A 19,326-nucleotide genomic window follows, 5' to 3' on the forward strand; every position below is an offset into this window, starting at 1 on the left:
ATTAGAGACGGAGCGCAAGCTCGGGTGAGGGAAGGATGGGGAAGGAAATCGGCCGTGCCCTTTCAAAGGAACCATCCCGGCATTTGCCTGAAGCGATTTAGGGAAATCACGGAAAACCTAAATCAGGATGGCCGGAGACGGGATTGAACCGTCGTCCTCCCGAATGCGAGTCCAGTGTCGATCTGGGAGACCAGCCTTAGAGAACCTTGTGTCTCCATCGTTGGGGAACGGTGCTGCGCACGCTGGAGAAATTACGGCGTCCATTTAAATTGTAATGTCCAGGAAAACTGATACAAGGGATGCTGCTGCTTCATGATAACGCACGTCCCCATATCGCAAATGTCGTAACGCAGAAGTAATTCAAGCTAAAGTGGATGAGACTCGAGCATCTGTCCTGTAGTCCGGATCTCGCCCCCACGCGTTTATTACGCCTTCGTTTACTTAAAAAAGGCCTTAAGGCGTCGACGATTCCTGTCGGACTAGGATGTGCAACAGGCAGTTACGGACGGTGCAGGACATGATGTGTTACTAAACAGGTATCTGGAAACCGGTGCCTCGGTGGAATGGTTGCCTCAATGCCCACGGCGATTTTCCTTCATTATTATACCAATTGTAGACTGCACGGGCTTAGAACGGAAATGTTTTGATCGTTCATTGTATTTTCGCCAACATATCGACGATAAATGGAAGTCACAGCAACTATAATTGTATGAATGCGGTACCTATTTGAGATGATACTGACTTTTATTTGAACTGTTCGGCAACTGAATCACCAGAACCGGGAAGGGGGGGGCGGTAAAGGAAACAATTATTAATTTATTCCGATTGTCAACTATAGCCTCTATCCATACTAAGGCAGAGGAACTATCTGCTTCAATTTTGCTACAAGGTAAAGTACGTCCAACAGCAACAACTGTATTTAATCTATCCTTTCGAACACCGTTAAGTACTTTGTAAAATCTTCGGCTGAACGGATCTGCGGCTTTAGCCAGCTTTTGGTATTTATAACGACTGTAGCTCCAGTGCTTTCTGTTAGCTCTTGGAGCTCTGGTTCTTTCCCAATACACCTATGACAATTTACAACTGCATTACTAACTGATGCTATTTCTACTCTCTTCCAGTGTTCATCCTGCACCCTTTGAGGCTGAAGCCTTTTCTGTACTTTCACGAGACTCTCTAACCTAAAAAGGAGCCCGTTCCCATCCACACAACCTTTGCTATCCGTGTAGCCGCCTCCTGTGCATAGTAGATACCTCACCTACTAAGTGGAATCTGGAAACCCACCACTCTATGGTGTAAGCCGCGAAATCTGAAATCTATGGTACACGGCTGCACCACCGTCTGAGCTTCTCATTCAGTCCTTCCACTCGGCTCTGTACAGAAGGTCCGCAATAGGCCCTGTCGACGAAGCTACAGATGGTGAGCTCTGCCTTCATTTCGCAAGCAAGACTAGTAGTCTTTACCACGTGAGATAGCCACCGAAAACCACAGAGAATCTCTTCCGATCCAAAGCGACACATATCATTAGTACCGACAGGAGCCACCACCTGAAGTTGGCTGTACCCTGTGCTCTTCCTGGCATCCGGAAGGACCCGTTCCGCTTCTGGGATGACTCCTCCCCGTCTGCACACAGAGTGTTCACTGGATTTATTCCCTTCCTTGGCAGCCATTAGGTGCCCCATTGCGCACCTAACACGGCAACACCCAAATACCAGCAACCCCATCCTCTGTGAATGCCCAGATGCTCCGGGCCGAGAGGCTTGCTGTGGAACACGGCGAGTGACTGTATCTGGGTCAGGATGTCAGTCACAGATAGTGCCCACATTAAATGGCAATATCTTAGACGTTCTAGCTAGAAATAGGCCGGAGCTTGTCGACAACATCGTTACAGAAACGGGGATTAACGATCAGGATGTCATTATAGCAACTATTGTTACGAAAGGTAATAAATCAGTTAAGAAGAATAGGAGAGTGTTTCTGCTAGAGTGAGCAGATAAGCAGTTGTTAGCATCTCACTTAGACAGTAAACTGACATCACTTACTTCCAGTAATATGGATGTAGAGGAATTATGAGCAAAGTTTAAGCAGATTGTAAATCGTGGCCTGGAGAATTATGTGCATAGTAAGAGGATTAGGAACGGAAAAGACCCACTATGGTCTAATAACGAGATTCGGAAAATGCTGATGAAGCAGAGGCTGTTGCACTCCTAGTTCGAAAGAGAACGCCCAAATAACGCTAAGCAAAGATTAGTAGAGATTCGTGCTTCTACAAAAATATCTATGTGCGAAGCATACAACTAATACAACCGTCATACCTAAGCAAAAGATTTGGTAGAGAACCGTAGGAGATTCTGGTCTCGCTAAGTGGGTCTAAGGCTTCCATCCAATCACTTGTTGACCAGTTTGATGTGGATCTTGAAGATAGGAAAACGAAATCCGAAGTTCTAAATTTCACTTTCAAAAAATCGTTCACGCAGGAAAATCGCACAAACTTATCGTCGTCTGACATTCGAACTGACTTCAGTATGGGCAACATAGCAATAGGCATCCCTGGCGTAGAGAAACAACTGAAGGAGTTGAAAACAAATAAGTCATCAGGTCCGCACGGAGTCCCAGTTCGGTTTGATGGACAGCACCCTACGGCACTAGCCTCTTACTTAGCTCGTGTTTATCGAATCCCTTGTCCTGTGCAAAGTCCCAAGCGACTGGGGTTGGGTTGGGTTGGGTTGGGTTGGGTTGGGTTGTTTGGGGGAGGAGACCAAACAGCGAAGTCATCGGTCTCGTCGGATTGGGGAAGGACGGGAAGGAAGTCGGCCGTGCCTTTTCAAAGGAACCATCCCGGCATTTGCCTGGAGCGATTTAGGGAAATCACGGAGAACCTAAATCAAGATGGCCAGACGCGGGATTGAACCGTCGTCCTCCCGAATGCCAGTCCAGTGTGCTAACCACTGTGCCACATCGCTCGGTCCCAAGCGACTGGAAAAAATCTCAGGTGGCCCCTGTGTATACGAAGGGCAAAAGAACGGACCCACAAAATTAGGGACCAGTATCCCTAACATTCGTTTGCTGCAGAATACTTCAACCTTTGAACATATTCTCAGTTCCAATACAGTAAATTTTCCTTAGACTGAGACGCTTATGTCCACGAATAAGCATGGTTTTAGAAAGCATCACTCGTGGGAAACTCAGGTTGTCATTTTCTCACATGATATACTGCGAACTATGGATGAAGGGCGACAGATCCCATACCTCTAGATTTTCGAAAAACGTTTGACGCGGTGCCACACTGTAGGCTGTTAGAAAAGGTACCAGCATACGGAATAGGTTCACAGATATGTGAGTGGCTCAAAGACTTCTTAAGTTATAGAATCCCGATTGTTGCCCACAACGGCGATTGTTCATCAGAGACAAGGGTGTCGTCAGGAATGCCCAAGGGAAATGTGATACTACCGCTATTATTCTCTTTATACATACATGATTTGGCAGACAGGGTGGGCAACAAACTGCGATTGTTCGCTGATGATACTATGGCGTACGGTAAGTTGTCGAAGATGAGTGACTGTGGGAAGATAAAAATGCTCTAAATGAAGAAAAGTATAACTCATCGCGAATCAGTAGGAAAAACAAACCCGTAATGTTCCGATACAGCGTTAGTCGTGTCCTGCTTCGCACAGTCACGTCTTTTAAATATCTGGGCGTATGGTTACGATTCAATATGAAATGAAACGAGAATGTGAGAACTGTGGTAGGAAAGGCGAATGATTAACTTCGGTTTATTGGTAGAATTTTAGGGAAGTGTGGTACACCTGTAAATGAGGCCGCATAGAGGACAATAGTACGACCTATTTTTGAACACTGCTCAAGTGTTTGGGATCCGCACCAGGTCGAATTAAACGAAGACATCGAAGTAATTCAGAGGCAGGCTGCTAGACTGTTACCGGTGGGTGCGAACAACAAGCAAGTATTACGGAGATGCTTCGGGAACACAAATGAAATCATCTGGACGGAAGGCGACGTTATTTTCGAGGAACAATACTGGCATTTGAAGCTGACTGCAGAACTGCTCTACTGCCATCAATGTACACTATGTGCTCAAAAGTACACCCCCAAAAACGTACGCTTTTCACATGAGGTGCACTGTACTGCCACCTACTACCAGGAACTCCATATCAGCGACCTCAGTACGTAGTCATTAGACATAGTGAGAGAGCAGAATTGGGCGCTCCGCGGAATTCATGGTCTTCGAACGTGGTCAGGTGATTGGGTGTCACTTGTGTCATACGTCTGTACGCGAGATTTGCACAGTCGTAAACATCCGTAGGTCCACTGTTTTCTATGTCATAGCGTACAGGCCGACCTCGTCTGTTGACTGACAGAGACCGCCGACAGTTGAAGGGGGTCTTAGTGTGTAATAGGCAGACATCTATCCAGACCATCACGCAGGGAATTCCAAACTGCAGCCGGCTGTTGTGGCCGAGCGGTTCTAGGTGCTTAAGTTAGGAACCGCGCTGCTGCTACGGTCGCAGGTCCGAATCCTGCCTCGGGCATGGATGTGTGTGATGTCCTTAGGTTAGTTAGGTTTAAGTAGTTCTAAGTCTAGGGGACTGATGACTCAGATGTTAAGTCCCATAGTACTCAGAGCCATTTGAACCATCCAAACTGCATCAGGATGCACTGCGAGTACCATGACAGTTAGGCAGGAGGTGAGAAAACTTGGATTTCGTGGTCGAGCGGCTGCTCATAAGCCACACATCACCCCGGAAAATGCCAAACGACGCCTCGCTTGGTGTAAGGAGGGTAAACATTCTACGATTGAGCAGTGGAAAAATGTTTTGTGGAGTGACGAGTCACGGTACACAATGTGGCGATCCGATGGCATGGTGTGGGTATGGCGAATGCCCTGTGAACATCATCTGCCAGCGTGTGTAGTGCCAACAGCAAAATTCGGAGGCGTCAGTGTATAGTGTGGTCGTGTTTTTCATGGAGGGGGCTTGCACCCCTTGTTGTTTTGTGTGGCTCTATCACAGCACACGGCTACAGTGATGTTATGTTTTAAGCATTTTCTTGCTCCCCACTGTTGAAGAGCAGTTCGGGGATGGCGGTTGCATCTTTCAACGCGATCGATCACCTGTTCATAATGCACAGCCTGTGGCGGAGTGGTTAACGACAACAACATCCCTATAATGGACTGGCCTGCACAGAGTCCTGACCTGAATCCTACAGAACACCTTTGGGATGTTTTGGAACGCCGACTTCGTGCCGGTCCTCACCGGCCGACATTGATACCTCTCCTCAGTGCAGCACTCCGTGAAGAATGGGCTGCCATTCCCCAAGAAACCTTCCAGCACCTGATTGAACGTATGCCTGCGAGAGTGGAAGATAAGGGTAAGGGAGGGCCAACATCATATTGAACTCCAGCATTACCGATGGAGGGCGCCACGAACTTGTAAGTCATTTTCAGCCAGGTGTCCGCATACTTTTTATCACATAGTGTACATTTTCCGCATGGACTACGAAGATAAGATTCGAGACATTAGGGTCCATACGGAGACACAAACAGTCGTTTTGCCCTTGCTATATTTACTAGTGGAACAGGAAAGGAAACGACTTGTAGTGGTACTCTCCGCCACGCACTGTACAGTGGCTTGCGAAGCATGTATGCATGTGTAGACGCAGAAGTGCCAAGAAAAAGATGGTTGTACTAGTAGTCTTAATAGAGAATGTTGTCAAGTGGAACAGTAGCAAATATAAAGAATCCCTATCGCGAGGAGTGAACAAAATTATGTAGATTGTAGATTAATCAAATAGTTAATATTTCTTCAAATGTGAAGACTGAGTTTCCGTTTTTCCTAATGAAGCGAGATATATACCACTGAATTCTCAGACGGACCACGGAGGCAAGATTAGTTTAACTATAACGCGCACGGAGGCATTTAGGCAATCCCCCTCCCTTCGCGATTAGAACGTGAGGAAAACGTAACCGTAGTACAATGGGAGGTGTGTCTTGTGCCACGCACTTCGCAAAGGAGGTGGCGGCAGCAGCAGCGGCGGCGGCAGAGAGCTCTCGTGGGACTGTGATGTAATTTGCGCAGCGGGCTTTAGAGGTGGTCAGGCTGCTGGACTGCCTCCCAGGCAGCTGTGAGGGGGATACACAGGAGGGGAAGGGGCGTAGGCGAGACTGCCCCACTTGTGGAGGGCTGCCGATCGATGCGGCCCGCCTAGGCTGCGCTACGTGCGCCAGCTGACAGCGCGCCTTTGGGGGGTGTGCGCACCGTCTTGCCCGTCTACAGGGGATGGACCAAAACATGGGAACACCCAAAACACAACACATTATCGTGCCTAATACGGTGTACGAAAACCGCTGTCATTAAAAACCTCTTCCTGTCGTCGCTGAATGGATAAATACAGGTCCTGTATGGTCTTCAGCGAAATTCTGCCATTTTTCCTGCAAAACAGTGGCAAGTTCAGCTAACGATAATGGCGGTGGATAGAGAGCATACAGCCTATCCTCCAAAGTAGACCACAAAGGTTCAGTAATACTGAGATCTGCTGCCTGTGATGGACAGACGAGATGCGACAATTAGTTCTCGTGCTCACAAAAACAGTCCTGGACGATCCGAGCTGTACTAACAGGGGACCAGGGGACTTGTCGTCTTTTAACACGAGGTCAACATTAGGGAAGAAAGATTGTACCATGAGATGGACCTGATCAGCCGAAATGATCACTCCGCAACCTGGCAGGGTACACTCGGGGCCCATGGAATATCACGAGATGGTTGCCCAAAACATCGCCGAATCGCCGCCATGTTTCATTCTTGCGATATAAACTCGTCCAGAAGTGGACACAGTATGTAACAAAAGTCATCCGACGACAGGACCTTGTTTCGTTTCTCCATAGTCCACGTTTTATGGCTTCAGCACTACGTTTTCCTGTTACGAGCATTTCCATCACTGATGACTGGTTTTGGGATTTTAGCTCGCCCTACAAACCCATGCTTGTGGAGTGACCTTCGTGTTGCTTTGATGCTCACAGGGTTCGCGTGTGCGAGATGCGCTTCCGCAGTGAGTTTTGCGGCTGTTGTTCCCTTATCTTTTGTCACAGTCCTCTTCAGAGACTGTCTGCCACGACCACTCAACACACACTTTCATCCGCGTTGTGACTCAGCGGATGGTGTTTTCCCATTTCCCCTGTATGCGGTATAAATCGTCGATACAGTGCCTCTCTTGGCATTTTGCTCTGATTGTTGCCAGCATCATATTTAATGTGTGGTGACACCGCCAGACACCACATTTGCTAGTTGGTAGCCTTTAAATCGGCCGCGGTCCGTTAGTAAACGTCGGACCCGCGTGTCGCCACTATCAGTGATTGCAGACCGAGCGCCGCCACACGGCAGGTCTAGTCTAGAGAGACTCCCTGGCACTCGCCCCAGTTGTACAGCCGACTTTGCAAGCGATGGTTCACTGTCTACATACGCTCTCATTTGCACAGACGACAGTTTAGCATAGCCTTCAGCTACGTCATATGCTACGACCTAGCAAGGCGCCATATTCAGTTACTATAAGTACTATCTTCCAGAATGTATTCTGAACAGATAATATTGTCAATCATGTACCGTCAAGAGCGACGTTCATCATTAATGGATTAAAGTTAAGTATCAAACTAATTACGTCCGCTTCCTGAATTCTCATTCCTTGTCATGTTCCAGACCTCACGTCAGTATAGTTCTTCCCTCCTCACGCCAGCCTGCGTGAGCTAAAACTCGTGCATTTCGGCCTCCACTCGTAACACGGTGTTGGCTCTTCTGCTAACACAAAATAAAGTACCAGGGAAGCAGGTTGCTAGCTTTACTTGCCCCGGGTTCCATTGAGTTTTACCCCTAACGGTTGAGGGACTAACCAGTGGATTTCGTAGTCTTTGCCGTCTGAGCACAAAGGAGATGACCACGACTCAGAATATGTCCACGATGCCCAGCCTTATTCCAAAGTAACTGGTATCCCGACTGTCAGGACCACTTACTTGGCCACTCATACGTTGCCCGTGGTTCATGAACTAGGACCCACACCATGAACCACGCCACACCATGAACCAGCACAGAAGAGGCACCAATGTTAGCACTGAATAGGGGATCATGGAGGAATTTTATAAGGGGAGCTATGCTCCAGACTGAACGCTGAAAGGAAAAATCAGTCTTAAATGATGATGATGATGATGATGATGGTACCTCTCGAAACACAAAACACTTCGGCTCCCTTGGTTATGGAAGTACCCACCATACGGGTACCAACAATTTTTCCAAGTTCGAATTCACTTAACTCCGACATAATTCGTTCACACCAGCACAGAACACTGTTGTAATCACGGCTGACACTTGAAGAGCAGTAAGGGTATAGTGCATGTGCCGTTCGTGGTCAAATACAACAACGCAACCTGCAGGTTTCACTAGCAACTGCATTTATGCTGAAGCATGGGTTTCTCGACGAATTTGTTTATTTTTCCCAACCCCTGTACATCTGATGTCAATATATTTTCCACTCCTTACTGTTTAATTCACGAGAGGGCTCTCTTGCAGTTTCTGGCACTGGAGTTCGTTAACAATGTACGTAACGCTCTCGTGGTGAGTAAACGATTGCAGTACGGAACGCGCCGTTAGTTCTGTCTTCTACGCGGTCCAATCACATTAAAGTGACCACCGCCTATATTCGACGTCAACGTGTAATTACCAATCACAGACGGCAGGTGGCAGCACTAGCGGTGGACGGTATATAAAGCGTGCCGGGAGCACGCGGAAAACAGTGCGGTCACCGTCGTAATGCGAAAACGGAGCAATTTATTTGACTTCCATATGGCTTTCGACCCAAATGAAGCGTTTCAGAAACGGCTACGTTTGTAAAACGTTCGTGTGCCGGTGTGATTAAAGTACACCGTGATTAGAAAAATGGCGCTGTTAAAAACTGGTGCCGGGATAATTGTGGCGCTCCACGTGGTGTACACGACAAACGTGAACGACAGCTGCGAAGATGTGTATGGGCGAATAGTCGTGCAACTGTTGAGCAACTGATCGACCAGATGAACCAAGGGGCTACCAACAGCGTCTCCTCAACGACGGTTCAGCAACTGTTGCTGCATATAGTCTTCTGCATCAGGCGTCTGGCTCGTACACCTGTGCTGACTGCTGTACATTGGCGACGAAGGCTGCAATCTGTGTGCCAGCGCTGCAAATCGACATCCACTAAGTGGCGGCCTTTTCAGACGAACCTCGTTTTGTGCTCCTTCGGACAGATGGCAGCTCGCTTGTAGGGAGTGAAACGTCTGAAAGTTAACACACTGTAACCAGGAGTGGAGGTTATTGTCTGGGGAATGTTTTATGTGGATGATCTCGTGACTGTGGAAGGCACAGTGGATCAATACAAGTGTGCATCTATCAATGAGCACTATGTCCACAATTACATGCAGTTTGATTTTCCTCTGTACGATGGCATCTACCAGCAGGGTGTCACACAGCTGGCAGTGTACGTGTGTAGTTCGACGAGCACCACGACGCATTTACCGCACTCCCCTGGCCTCCGAAGCCCCCAGCTTTTAACTCAGTCGACAATCTGTGGGACCACCTCGCAATGTATCCTCAGCCGAGAAACCTAGCGCAATTGGCCCGCCTCTGGAATGGGCGTGGCTCTACATCCCTAATGGTACCTTCCAGAACCTCACTGTCTCCCTTCCTGCACGTCTCGCAGCGGTCCGCGCTACGAAAGTTGGTTATTGAAGCTGCTGACGGGTTTTTACATTGACGCGACTGGACAGTGTATTAATCCTACTTGGCAGTGGTCCCAGACTGACGATCAGTATAGATAAATAAGTCGAACGGGTGTTTTGTAAGCAATTTCTTTTGCGGATCTATTACTTTCCTTCAGATTCTCCTAGCGAATCTCATTGTGGCACCTGGTTTTCGCATTATTTCTCTGATGTGGACATTCCCCGTTAGGTCGCTCTGTTTGGTTTCATGCAGGTAGCATAAGGCAGTTATTGTTTCCAGTGATTTTTCGCCAATAGTGGAAAGTTAGTGGATCTGTTCGCCTATTTATGAGCAATAGGTTACATTTATTTTCATTCAGGCCAACTACCAGTCCCTGCACCAGTTGTTGAGCCTCTGCAGGTCTTCCTGCATTTCGCTACAGTCTTCTGGCCCTACAACATTCTTATTTCACTCTCGTAGTTATCCCACGTACCCCGATTGCAAATCTGTACGTCAGTCTGGTGATTCCACTTGTTCTGCTCCCGTTCATGAACGGTAATGGCTCTAAGCACTATGGGACTTAACATCTGAGGTCATCAGTCCCCTAGACTTAGAACTACTTAAACCTAAGTAACCTAAGGACATCACACACATCTATGCCCGAGGCAGCATTCGAACCTGCGACCGTAGCAGCCGTGTGGTTCCGGACTGAAGCGCCTAGAACCGCTCGGCCACAACGGCCAGCGAACAGTAATCAGGGGGTGTTTTCCTACAGGATAACGCTCGTCCACATACCGCTGCTGTAACCCAACATGCTCTACATGGTGTCGACATGTTTCCTTGGCCTTTTTCGATCACCAGACCCGTCTCCAATCCAGCATATATGAGGCATCATCGGGCTACAGCTCCAGTATCATCCACAAACAATATTAACCATCTCTGTATTGACCGAATAAGTGCAACAGGCATGGAACACCATCCGACAAACTGACACCCGGCACCTGCACAACGCAACACTTGTACGTTTGCATGCTTACATTCAACATCCTATTACTGTCGTCAGACGCTACAGAGAATATCGTTTACGCTTCACGCTACAAGCAAGCCACTAAACTAGCGATGCGAACACATGCGCAGAGTTCCCGGCGAGAACTGAAATGTCCGCGCGACCAGTGATCTGACAGCAAAGAGGCTGCACAGTTAACACTTTATCATTCTTATCATGACTACGCGATGAACAGGGCGGTTACAATTAAATTTACGCTACTTTGGAATGCTGCCATGGAAAACGTGTGATCCTAGGACAATTGAACTTTGTGGAAACTTTGTTAAGGACACGTGGAAGAGAAATGACGAATAAACCATTGAAAAAGAAATATGTTTAAATTTTGCACATAAGAGCGTAACATCAGTTAACTGCGTACGATGTTGACGTTCCAGGCTACAAACGTTGCTGAGTGTGACGACCTTCTGCATCCACGGCAGCCTGGACCATACTACAGTTGCTCTATTGCTGCCCGAAAGAATGGTGGACCGTGGAACGTTCAGCTGTCACGACACAGCTCGTGATCCGTTTGAAGATCGCACAAGGCGGCCAGAATTCTCACCCGTGGCATTTTCTTTAACAATTTGTGGCGCAAACGGCCGTCGACCTCTCCCAGGAGCAATTCCGAAATCGCTAGTTAATTCAGACTTCTGAGTCATGTACTTGAACTGCAGTGCGGTAAGAGCACATGTCCGTATTCATTTAATGCGTCGATACTCGCGAAGAGCAGCAACACTATTATGTTGTTTTGATAAAAAATCTTTACGAGTAAATCCCAGCTCACTTTGTCCAGGCCCATATTGTCTGTCTGCAATGGTAATGCACACTGATGTTTATGTCGCCGTACAAGTACCCTTGCCTAACACTACTCACAACGCAAATCCTGCAGGGCACAATCTGATCGTCATTCCTATAAAGGTGGATGTCCATATGGTAAATAATTTTATGTCTACATTGGGTCGAGTAGCGAAAGTTTAATTATAGGCACCCTGTATACGGTGGAGGCAACTTAGCTGTCAGACAGTGTTCCTCAGATAAAGGTTTTCTAAAGTTAACCAACGTGTTTTCACGAGATCTACGTATGTCACTATTCTGCTAAAGATTCCCATTTAAATTTTCCGAGCGTATGCGACACATTCGTACGGTCTGTGCCGACCTGTTACGATCCTATCTCGCATATTTGCATTTTTCCATTTGTATTGTCATACCTACTTGACAAAGACTCCAAACACTGGAACAATATTAGCATAAGTATGACAGCAGCGAGAGTTCGCCACACCTCTGGGGAACTTGTGTGTCGTACATTCAAGATCATGATATTATCAGATACCCATCATGTCTCAAGGTAAACTGCCCACCTGTCTCTGCCCACACCTTTGGGACAATTGTGTGTGTTACATTCAAGGTCAGGATGTAGCCAGCTCTCCATCACTTATCAAGAAAAGGCACCTCCCTCCCTCCCACTGTTCACGTCACTTTTTCTTCTTAGATTGGAAAGCCAGATTAAAAAAAAAAAACTTACTTCATAAAACCGAGCTGACATTTAAAATCCCTGAAAATCGTCATCTGAACTTACTTCTTCTTCTTCTTCTTCTTTTTCTTCTTACCCACTTCGCCGTCATCCTTGTCCTCTTCGTATATAAGATGGTCTTCACTACCATCGAGAGCGTTACTTACACAGCACTTCTTCAAAGTGTCTTCTCTCACTCTAGACCGCGACTGTTTTATCCACCGACACACTTGTTTGATTGTATATCGTTTTAAAGCTCCCTTCGGCGTGAATTCATGTTGGATTTCACCCTTCAGCCATATATCCGTCTCATATCAACTTTAAATGGCTTATTTATCGAGACATCAAGAGGCTGCAATCGTGAAGTAAGTCCTCCCAAAATAACAGCAAGCTCTGTATTTTCCTGTCCCAGTTTCTCTTTCACAGAAATTTTCAAACGACTGCTAAAGTGATCTAGCACAAGAAGAGATCTCTTCTTCAATAAAGCACCTTCCCTTCTCTGCCATACTCTATTAATCCATAATTTCATACCAGCCTCGTCCATCCAACCCTTGTCGTGTACGGGAACAGCGACACCTGGCGGTACTTCAGAAGGTTTTGTCATTGTCTTGCATTTGAAAATGATCGCTGGATAAGTTTAGTACCGTCAGCACACCATGAAAGGACAACGGTGTAGTGCATTTTTTCACGTCCACTTGTTTTTATAGTTACAGTTTAAGCACCTTTCAGGGCAACAGTTCTGTTACCCGGCATATCAAGTGTTAGAGGAGTTTCGTCCATATTCGCTTTTTGACTTAGTTCCACACTGGTTTTCTTTCGATGTTGAATAATAAAGTGCTGGAAAGATAATATTTTCTTTTCATACTTTTCTAGCATTTTCTAAGATGCTTTGGTTTTGATTCGCGTGCGACGTGCATGACGCTTCATAAACCTGCAGCACCAACCAACTCCATCCATAATGTCTGTCAAGTTCCACTACTGCGCTAGCTTACGAGTGTGTATTTGAATAATTTTTGTATTAATTCCAATGCCATTTTGATGGTATGCTGGAAACCATTTCAATATGTCATCTTCTAATTTTGGCCGTTTTGGATTCAGTCCTCTATTGGCACATTTAGTCTTCCGCGTTTTTTCAGTTCTTCTTTACTAGCTCACCAATCGCGAATGGTTTTTTTCTGTTGGTGCAGGGCCGAAATGCCACTCAGCTGCTCTGTCTCCATGTTCTTCTGTATATGATATTACTTGCGATTTATAGCCCGCAGCATATGAATACCTTTTACTTTTTTCCATTGCAAAACTAGCTACTAAAAAAATGTTGTACAGTTACTGATAACACAAATCACTTTCAATCCGTGTTCACTGGTACCGTAGACAGCAATGACGCACCATGATGGCGGGGCGGTAGGGAGTTAGCAAGCTTGTGACTCTCCGCAACTCACGTTCGTCGCATGGATGCACTGCTGCTGCCAGTTGAATCCAAAGTTGCCAGATAGAGATACGTTTCCCGCGACATCGTATATATGGCCATTTCTAAGACTGCCGGGAATTTTACATCAGACGCTCGACATGTTTATATTAATTTCGAGTGTAAGAAGCACCTGAATTTTGGAGGCAACTTTTTAAAGGAAAGAGTGCGTCTTATAGTCCGTAAAATACGACAGAATAAAAGTTCATTTAAGTTGTCTGAGCATTAACAAAAATTAAAACATGTGCCTTCAGATACACAGCGTTCCACCGTACAGTACCATATGTTGGTTGAGTTTCTTACTCCAGTGCTGTTTCGCAGAATGGCGCATTTCTTATCTTAACAAACTAATGGCATTATGGTACGTTTAGAGTAATTTATTTTTTCGTTCTGCCGTTGGCCATCACCATACAGTCATCCATCACTTAGTGTCATTCTTCATGGTTATTCTGCTATTCACTTAGTTAATTGCTGTTTACAAAAAAAGGGTGTGAATAAGTGATTGAAACATTACAGCAATAGAAACAACTCATACAATAATTATATCGTAACAGAAGAAAGCCATAACATCACATAAAATATCTACACGTCGTATACACAGTATATACAGATAGATCACATGTATTTAAATGACTGAACATCAAACTTAATACTAATTCACTCTTTTGGGATGACAGCAATACTGGGAGGAAATCATCAGCGTTGCCAGTGCTCGGATAAAATGTTTTAATTGTGTATTGTGTCTAGTAGGTGAATGTGGTAGATATTTCACGTCTCCTTCTTTTTTGCATAAATCGCATAATGGAGGTTCTTTCAGTCGTATTTGGAAATTGTTTCAGTCCTGTTTTGGAACAGGTGGGTTGGAAATTTGTCGTGGTTTAAGGGCATGTGCGTAACCGTTGTTATGAATCACATGCTTCTATTCCAGTCGTAAAACTAGAGATTGCAGCCGACCAGAATGCACTCCTTCTGAAATCTGAGTCGAATCCCTTTGCTATTACCAGTCGTTTTTCGCTTTTTCACTGATTAAGTTCACCATTTCTTGGTATGGAATTCAATCATTCAGCATTTCGCCAAGACTGAATAAGCTATCTACTATTTCATTATAGAGATCCAGCTGTGCTCTGGATTCCACAAAAAATTACTTTCAGCGTAGTTGATTTAACAATGAAGCTTTGTCATTACACATGGTAGAAAATTCAGATCTAATGTAGCCAGCCAAGGACAAAAATTGTTCCGCTGAAACAAGTATATTCCAATTTATTTGAAAGCATTTTGTTTTCCGCGGCGGTGATACATCCCTTTATTTTATTTATGGGCTAATTTTTTATGCCCCAGTAGCTAGCTTCGCATCTTTCGACACTGTAATGCTGTTTTATTTCACATGATTGTACTGTAAACTTAGAGACGGCGCTGAAGTACGAGTATTTTTACGAACTGTACGATTTTAGTTTATGCCCAGAGAGGACACAACATGTTTTATTGTATTGTTTTCATTCATTTATTTTACTTATTTGTTCATTTTTATGCGCCACTGGCTAGCTTCATACCTTTCTACATTGCAATGCTGCTCTGTTCCACATGTTTAAACTGTAAGCATAGAGATGGCGCTTATGTGTGTTTTTACTATCTGTATGATTTTATTTTATGCCCAGAGATGGCACACCACAGTTTATTGCCATATTTGCATTCGTTTACAATTTAATTGTTTTGGTACATTATTTTAATATTGTACTTTTCGCTGTTGTGTGGAAATGTAAGGGATTATCTTCGATTAGTGTGTAATGCAAAAATACGTTACCTACTAGCATGGCTACACACATGCGACTTTTTTAATGGTTTAACCATTATTTTTGGTTTTATAGTTCAGTACATTTTTAAAAATTGTATTCGGTAGTTTCACTATTATTTCACCAGCACCTCAACAGAGGGCACCACACACCTCTGACGACACATTTTCTTCCTGTTCAATCGTGTAAGCAACGGCATCAATTCATGTCAGACTCCTATATGGTCTACATCAATTAGTCTTGCTTACTACATGGCACTTTGGACTCATGTGACCTGTTGTAGTATGATACGTAACTGTGTAGTGCTTATGTTTGCTCTTACGATGCGTTGTTATCTATCTTAAATTGGGTCCTGATTCTCCTTTTTTCTAATTGTTAGCACTGATGGTGACTACGTAACAGCTGAAACCTAGATCTGCTGTAATAACACGACGGATTTCGCGATCGATTGCTGTTCTTTTTTTCCATTGTCTATGTTCAACTAATTTAGTCAGTAACTGAAATCTATAGCATGAAGAATATTAACTGGGGCAAGTTAGTATAAATGTTTACGCTTCCGTATACTTATCGCTGCTTGGTTATTGTTTAATGACAATAGTTCCAGAACGGTGCATTTCGAACTTTGGTTATTTGCAAAATTTTGCTCGATTTGAAGTCTCATAGCCTGCCGTGAACTTTTACCAGACTGTCTCTCTGCACCCAATATGTACCAAGTTTAGATGGGATTGATGCACGCCTTCCAGTGGTATTGACAGATACACACACAAAAACAGACATACACAAACGAACGGACCCTTTCTGTCGTTGCTTCATTGAGGAAGAAGATAGGGATTTCCAAGCCTGGCGTTGCTCCAGCGTGCACGCCTACCGGAATGACAAATATAGACAAGAGCCCCCACCCCTCCTTCGCTGCTAGTAGCTCTCAAATTAGCCACATTCACGGAGCTCGGCAGAAACGACCTAATGGAGCTGCCCGAGCATGATTTTACGAATGTGAGACAGCAGCTGTCAAAACACCGGACGTCGTTAACAAGAGCTATCGATCACGGTGACGTCAATGGGTGACCGCGACAAGGCAAAGCAACGCGATAGCCAAACAAGAAGCGCCGGCGCTCAGCTGTTTGCGCCCCTCGTTCCCTGCTGAAAGCTAATGGCCAGACACCGCCGCGATTCCTATCGACCCGCAGCGCTGGAAACTGCTCCTCTGTTGCTTATCCGCCTCTACTCTTCAGTCTGGGAAAACCCGAGACCCTTTTTAAAAATTCGTCAGCACGAGGGGCATTTAATTAGTACTGCAACACTTTTTTGAATGAAAGTACACTTTTTTCTAAAAGCAGGCTGGTTTTGTTCAGGATTCCAATGCACCATATTATTCCCCACTCTTTTGGCTACTCAACCCTATTTTTGAACATAATCTCCGTTAAATGTGACGGCCTCACGCCACCATACTGGGAGGGCCCGTGTGCCCGCATGAAGCCACACTACTGGTCAATGTAGGAGCTAATCTCTTACTGCATCAATAACCAACCTCCCCATCATCCACGTACTGCTTCCCTCGGAGTGCATCCTTTATTGGGACAAACAGATGGAAGTCGAGAGGCGCGTGACCCGGGCTGCAGGGCGGATGAAGAAGAACGGTTCATTAAAGTTTTGTGAGCTCCTCTCGGTTGCACAGACTTGTGTAAGGCTTGCGTCGTCATGGAGATGGAGAACTTCGCTTGCATTTTTGTGGCGACGAACTACGCTGGAGTCGTTTCCTCAGTTTCCTGACGGTAGCGCAGTACAGTTCAGAGTTGATAGATGCATTATGAGAGAGGACATCAAACAGAATAACCCCTTCAGATTCCCAAGGGCGGTTGCCATGATTTCACCGGCTGAGGGAGCGGCTTTGAACTTTTTCTTCAGAGAGAGATGGTGTGGCGCCACTCCATGGATTGTCGTTTTGTTTCTGGTTCGAAGTGGTGAACTGATGTTTCAACACCTATGACGATGTCCGAAAAAAATTTTCACGTTCAGCCTCGTAACGTGCAATCAGCTCTGCAAATATGGTCCTCCGTTGCTCTTTACGGTCTTCTGCCAGGCGCCGAGAAACCAAGCGGGCACAGACCTTTGATTACCCCAGCTGGTGGACAAGTATGTCAGCACTACTAAGAGAGACGTCCAGTTGTGCGTTGTGCAGGCAAAAATGACTAAAATATATGTATTTACTATTAAAAACAGTCTTGATCACTATTTATTTATCAAGGTGACCGGTTTCGACCACTATTGTGGTCATCTTCAGACCATTGAGTAGGAACCTCTTTCTATTGGAGAGTGATTCTCCAACAGAAAGAGGTTCCTACTCAATGGTCTGAAGATGACCACAATAGTGGTCGAAACCGGTCACCTTGATAAATAAATTGTGATCAAGACTGTTTTTAATAGTAAATATTTGTGAGACATTGATCACTGCCTTTCCCATAATGTATTCAAAACTAAATATATCTTAGGAACACGTAAAGCTTTCACTGGCTGATCAGAAAACACGCTGCCAATGTAAGAATCGAAGGACATGTGAAGGAGTTAGTAGTTGAGAAAGGAGTAAAGCAACGTTATAGTCTGCCCCTATGTTATTCAGTCTATTATTTGAGCAACCAGTAAACGAAACTACGACGATAATTGGAAAGGGAATTACAGCTGAACGTTAAATTGTTATCCGATCACAAAATGGCATTCAACATCAACTGAACGCAATAGATAGCGCAGAGAAATCGGATAATAAGATCGATGCCAACAACAGTGAAAAAACAAAATAAGACAGAGAAAAATATAATAGAAGCTATTCAGATTTGGTGCTACAGAAGAATGCTGTAGATCAGATGGATAGACCGAATAACTAATGAGGAAGTAGTAAATCGAACTGCGGAAAACAGAAATTCAGAAATTTATGACAGAAACTGACTAAAAGAAGGGATCGGTTGGCAGGACGCTTCCTGAGGCATCAAGGACCAGTCAGTTTGGTAACAGAGGGAAGTTTGTGAGTGGTGGTGGGGGCGGGGAGCAAAATACTGTAAAGGGAAACTGACTCGAATACAGCAAGCCGGTAGAAATGGATATGGGTTGCAGCAACTTTGCAGAGACGGAGAGACTTGTACAGGATAGAGTAGCGTGGAGAGCTGCATCAAACCAGTCTTTGGATTGAAGACTCCAACAACAACAACAATACTGAAAAATATAATTGATAAATTTCTTCTAGAAACGCTTATACCTCGCGGCCAACTTTCGCCCTTCATTATCACAGTTTTCAGCAGTGAAAAGATGGACTGAAGACAGAAAGACTCGTTTATAGCATTTGTAGATTTAGGAAACAGATGCCGACGATTTTGAATACAACACATTCTTTAGAGTTATGACGTTATCAGGAATAAAAAAACAGAGGACAATAATTAGTCTATAAGTTGCATGAAGCCAGTCTGTAGCCATAAGAATCAAAGGACATAAAGGCAGGCACTAATTGAGAACAGAGTAGGACACGATGGTAGGCTATCCATGAAAGAAATAAAGGAAGTGGAAAAATAAGACCTCAATCCTTTTGCTTTTGCTGATGACATCGCCATTTGGAGAAAGACGGAAATGAAAATTCAGAAGAGACTGGATTATTGGAATAGAAAATTTAAAGAATTAATACTTTTGCATCAACCACTGCTAGCAAGAGGGGAAGGTGCAGACTATGTAAAGGAACACCGTAAGTAGCTTACAGACCAACTTCATACAGAAAACGCTGTTTTTAACCTAAAAGAATCAAA

Source organism: Schistocerca cancellata, chromosome 1 (genome assembly GCF_023864275.1).
Source record: "Schistocerca cancellata isolate TAMUIC-IGC-003103 chromosome 1, iqSchCanc2.1, whole genome shotgun sequence".
NCBI classification, from domain to species: domain Eukaryota; kingdom Metazoa; phylum Arthropoda; class Insecta; order Orthoptera; family Acrididae; genus Schistocerca; species Schistocerca cancellata.